Here is a 6,000-nt window from a genome sequence, read left to right as displayed (position 1 = left end):
TTTCTTTCGCCAAGACAGTGCGTTTCTCACTGTTACATGCATTTGAATGGGGAACTCGACCGAAACAAAGTATAGGTTTTCATTATGTGAATAACTTGGAAATCTTAGCTCAAACAGCTGCAAAACCTGTTTTCCCAGCACGGAGACCTTGAGTTCTATAAGATAAGGCCATAAACATGTTTGTCTGAGTCTTCTATCAAAAGTTACAGCTATTTCTATGAAGTTGTACAAAAACGCTTTCTTTCGCCAAGACAGTGCGTTTCTCACTGTTACATGCATTTGAATGGGGAACTCGACCGAAACAAAGTATAGGTTTTCATTATGTGAATAACTTGGAAATCTTAGCTCAAACAGCTACAAAACCTGTTTTCCCAGCACGGGAACCTTGAGTTCTATAAGATAAAGCCATAAACATGTGTATCCGAGTCTTCTATCAAAAGTTACAGCTATTTCTATGAAGTTGTACAAAAACGCTTTCTTTCGCCAAGACAGTGCATTTCTCACTGTTACATGCATTTGAATGGGGAACTCGACCGAAACAAAGTATAGGTTTTCATTATGTGAATAACTTGGAAATCTTAGCTCAAACAGCTACAAAACCTGTTTTCCCAGCACGGGAACCTTGAGTTCTATAAGATAAAGCCATAAACATGTGTATCCGAGTCTTCTATCAAAAGTTACAGCTATTTCTATGAAGTTGTACAAAAACGCTTTCTTTCGCCAAGACAGTGCATTTCTCACTGTTACATGCATTTGAATGGGGAACTCGACCGAAACAAAGTATAGGTTTTCATTATGTGAATAACTTGGAAATCTTAGCTCAAACAGCTACAAAACCTGTTTTCCCAGCACGGGAACCTTGAGTTCTATAAGATAAAGCCATAAACATGTGTATCCGAGTCTTCTATCAAAAGTTACAGCTATTTCTATGAAGTTGTACAAAAACGCTTTCTTTCGCCAAGACAGTGCATTTCTCACTGTTACATGCATTTGAATGGGGAACTCGACCGAAACAAAGTATAGGTTTTCATTATGTGAATAACTTGGAAATCTTAGCTCAAACAGCTGCAAAACCTGTTTTCCCAGCACGGAGACCTTGAGTTCTATAATATAAGGCCATAAACATGTTTGTCTGAGTCTTCTATCAAAAGTTACAGCTATTTCTATGAAGTTGTACAAAAACGCTTTCTTTCGCCAAGACAGTGCGTTTCTCACTGTTACATGCATTTGAATGGGGAACTCGACCGAAACAAAGTATAGGTTTTCATTATGTGAATAACTTGGAAATCTTAGCTCAAACAGCTACAAAACCTGTTTTCCCAGCACGGGAACCTTGAGTTCTATAAGATAAAGCCATAAACATGTGTATCCGAGTCTTCTATCAAAAGTTACAGCTATTTCTATGAAGTTGTACAAAAACGCTTTCTTTCGCCAAGACAGTGCATTTCTCACTGTTACATGCATTTGAATGGGGAACTCGACCGAAACAAAGTATAGGTTTTCATTATGTGAATAACTTGGAAATCTTAGCTCAAACAGCTACAAAACCTGTTTTCCCAGCACGGAACCTTGAGTTCTATAAGATAAAGCCATAAACATGTGTATCCGAGTCTTCTATCAAAAGTTACAGCTATTTCTATGAAGTTGTACAAAAACGCTTTCTTTCGCCAAGACACTGCGTTTCTCACTGTTACATGCATTTGAATGGGGAACTCGACCGAAACAAAGTATAGGTTTTCATTATGTGAATAACTTGGAAATCTTAGCTCAAACAGCTACAAAACCTGTTTTCCCAGCACGGGAACCTTGAGTTCTATAAGATAAAGCCATAAACATGTGTATCCGAGTCTTCTATCAAAAGTTACAGCTATTTCTATGAAGTTGTACAAAAACGCTTTCTTTCGCCAAGACAGTGCATTTCTCACTGTTACATGCATTTGAATGGGGAACTCGACCGAAACAAAGTATAGGTTTTCATTATGTGAATAACTTGGAAATCTTAGCTCAAACAGCTGCAAAACCTGTTTTCCCAGCACGGAGACCTTGAGTTCTATAATATAAGGCCATAAACATGTTTGTCTGAGTCTTCTATCAAAAGTTACAGCTATTTCTATGAAGTTGTACAAAAACGCTTTCTTTCGTCAAGACAGTGCGTTTCTCACTGTTACATGCATTTGAATGGGGAACTCGACCGAAACAAAGTATAGGTTTTCATTATGTGAATAACTTGGAAATCTTAGCTCAAACAGCTGCAAAACCTGTTTTCCCAGCACGGAGACCTTGAGTTCTATAATATAAGGCCATAAACATGTTTGTCTGAGTCTTCTATCAAAAGTTACAGCTATTTCTATGAAATTGTACAAAAACGCTTTCTTTCGCCAAGACAGTGCATTTCTCACTGTTACATGCATTTGAATGGGGAACTCGACCGAAACAAAGTATAGGTTTTCATTATGTGAATAACTTGGAAATCTTAGCTCAAACAGCTACAAAACCTGTTTTCCCAGCACGGGAACCTTGAGTTCTATAAGATAAAGCCATAAACATGTGTATCCGAGTCTTCTATCAAAAGTTACAGCTATTTCTATGAAGTTGTACAAAAACGCTTTCTTTCGCCAAGACAGTGCATTTCTCACTGTTACATGCATTTGAATGGGGAACTCGACCGAAACAAAGTATAGGTTTTCATTATGTGAATAACTTGGAAATCTTAGCTCAAACAGCTGCAAAACCTGTTTTCCCAGCACGGAGACCTTGAGTTCTATAATATAAGGCCATAAACATGTTTGTCTGAGTCTTCTATCAAAAGTTACAGCTATTTCTATGAAGTTGTACAAAAACGCTTTCTTTCGCCAAGACAGTGCGTTTCTCACTGTTACATGCATTTGAATGGGGAACTCGACCGAAACAAAGTATAGGTTTTCATTATGTGAATAACTTGGAAATCTTAGCTCAAACAGCTACAAAACCTGTTTTCCCAGCACGGGAACCTTGAGTTCTATAAGATAAAGCCATAAACATGTTTGTCTGAGTCTTCTATCAAAAGTTACAGCTATTTCTATGAAGTTGTACAAAAACGCTTTCTTTCGCCAAGACAGTGCGTTTCTCACTGTTACATGCATTTGAATGGGGAACTCGACCGAAACAAAGTATAGGTTTTCATTATGTGAATAACTTGGAAATCTTAGCTCAAACAGCTACAAAACCTGTTTTCCCAGCACGGGAACCTTGAGTTCTATAAGATAAAGCCATAAACATGTGTATCCGAGTCTTCTATCAAAAGTTACAGCTATTTCTATGAAGTTGTACAAAAACGCTTTCTTTCGCCAAGACACTGCGTTTCTCACTGTTACATGCATTTGAATGGGGAACTCGACCGAAACAAAGTATAGGTTTTCATTATGTGAATAACTTGGAAATCTTAGCTCAAACAGCTACAAAACCTGTTTTCCCAGCACGGGAACCTTGAGTTCTATAAGATAAAGCCATAAACATGTGTATCCGAGTCTTCTATCAAAAGTTACAGCTATTTCTATGAAGTTGTACAAAAACGCTTTCTTTCGCCAAGACAGTGCATTTCTCACTGTTACATGCATTTGAATGGGGAACTCGACCGAAACAAAGTATAGGTTTTCATTATGTGAATAACTTGGAAATCTTAGCTCAAACAGCTGCAAAACCTGTTTTCCCAGCACGGAGACCTTGAGTTCTATAATATAAGGCCATAAACATGTTTGTCTGAGTCTTCTATCAAAAGTTACAGCTATTTCTATGAAGTTGTACAAAAACGCTTTCTTTCGCCAAGACAGTGCGTTTCTCACTGTTACATGCATTTGAATGGGGAACTCGACCGAAACAAAGTATAGGTTTTCATTATGTGAATAACTTGGAAATCTTAGCTCAAACAGCTACAAAACATGTTTTCCCAGCACGGGAACCTTGAGTTCTATAAGATAAAGCCATAAACATGTGTATCCGAGTCTTCTATCAAAAGTTACAGCTATTTCTATGAAGTTGTACAAAAACGCTTTCTTTCGCCAAGACAGTGCATTTCTCACTGTTACATGCATTTGAATGGGGAACTCGACCGAAACAAAGTATAGGTTTTCATTATGTGAATAACTTGGAAATCTTAGCTCAAACAGCTACAAAACCTGTTTTCCCAGCACGGGAACCTTGAGTTCTATAAGATAAAGCCATAAACATGTGTATCCGAGTCTTCTATCAAAAGTTACAGCTATTTCTATGAAGTTGTACAAAAACGCTTTCTTTCGCCAAGACAGTGCATTTCTCACTGTTACATGCATTTGAATGGGGAACTCGACCGAAACAAAGTATAGGTTTTCATTATGTGAATAACTTGGAAATCTTAGCTCAAACAGCTGCAAAACCTGTTTTCCCAGCACGGAGACCTTGAGTTCTATAATATAAGGCCATAAACATGTTTGTCTGAGTCTTCTATCAAAAGTTACAGCTATTTCTATGAAGTTGTACAAAAACGCTTTCTTTCGCCAAGACAGTGCATTTCTCACTGTTACATGCATTTGAATGGGGAACTCGACCGAAACAAAGTATAGGTTTTCATTATGTGAATAACTTGGAAATCTTAGCTCAAACAGCTACAAAACCTGTTTTCCCAGCACGGGAACCTTGAGTTCTATAAGATAAAGCCATAAACATGTGTATCCGAGTCTTCTATCAAAAGTTACAGCTATTTCTATGAAGTTGTACAAAAACGCTTTCTTTCGCCAAGACAGTGCATTTCTCACTGTTACATGCATTTGAATGGGGAACTCGACCGAAACAAAGTATAGGTTTTCATTATGTGAATAACTTGGAAATCTTAGCTCAAACAGCTGCAAAACCTGTTTTCCCAGCACGGAGACCTTGAGTTCTATAATATAAGGCCATAAACATGTTTGTCTGAGTCTTCTATCAAAAGTTACAGCTATTTCTATGAAGTTGTACAAAAACGCTTTCTTTCGCCAAGACAGTGCGTTTCTCACTGTTACATGCATTTGAATGGGGAACTCGACCGAAACAAAGTATAGGTTTTCATTATGTGAATAACTTGGAAATCTTAGCTCAAACAGCTGCAAAACCTGTTTTCCCAGCACGGAGACCTTGAGTTCTATAAGATAAAGCCATAAACATGTTTGTCTGAGTCTTCTATCAAAAGTTACAGCTATTTATATGAAGTTGTACAAAAACGCTTTCTTTCGCAAAGACAGTGCGTTTCTCACTGTTACATGCATTTGAATGGGGAACTCGACCGAAACAAAGTATAGGTTTTCATTATGTGAATAACTTGGAAATCTTAGCTCAAACAGCTACAAAACCTGTTTTCCCAGCACGGGAACCTTGAGTTCTATAAGATAAAGCCATAAACATGTTTGTCTGAGTCTTCTATCAAAAGTTACAGCTATTTCTATGAAGTTGTACAAAAACGCTTTCTTTCGCCAAGACAGTGCGTTTCTCACTGTTACATGCATTTGAATGGGGAACTCGACCGAAACAAAGTATAGGTTTTCATTATGTGAATAACTTGGAAATCTTAGCTCAAACAGCTGCAAAACCTGTTTTCCCAGCACGGAGACCTTGAGTTCTATAAGATAAGGCCATAAACATGTTTGTCTGAGTCTTCTATCAAAAGTTACAGCTATTTCTATGAAGTTGTACAAAAACGCTTTCTTTCGCCAAGACAGTGCGTTTCTCACTGTTACATGCATTTGAATGGGGAACTCGACCGAAACAAAGTATAGGTTTTCATTATGTGAATAACTTGGAAATCTTAGCTCAAACAGCTACAAAACCTGTTTTCCCAGCACGGAACCTTGAGTTCTATAAGATAAAGCCATAAACATGTGTATCCGAGTCTTCTATCAAAAGTTACAGCTATTTCTATGAAGTTGTACAAAAACGCTTTCTTTCGCCAAGACACTGCGTTTCTCACTGTTACATGCATTTGAATGGGGAACTCGACCGAAACAAAGTATAGGT

The sequence above is a fragment of the Mchenga conophoros genome, linkage group LG5 (genome assembly GCF_057382185.1).
Source record: "Mchenga conophoros isolate Kocher_MC1m ecotype Shallow Benthic linkage group LG5, M_conophoros_male_GT1.1, whole genome shotgun sequence".
NCBI lineage: Eukaryota > Metazoa > Chordata > Actinopteri > Cichliformes > Cichlidae > Mchenga > Mchenga conophoros.
Note: the sequence above shows the minus strand (reverse complement) of the source record.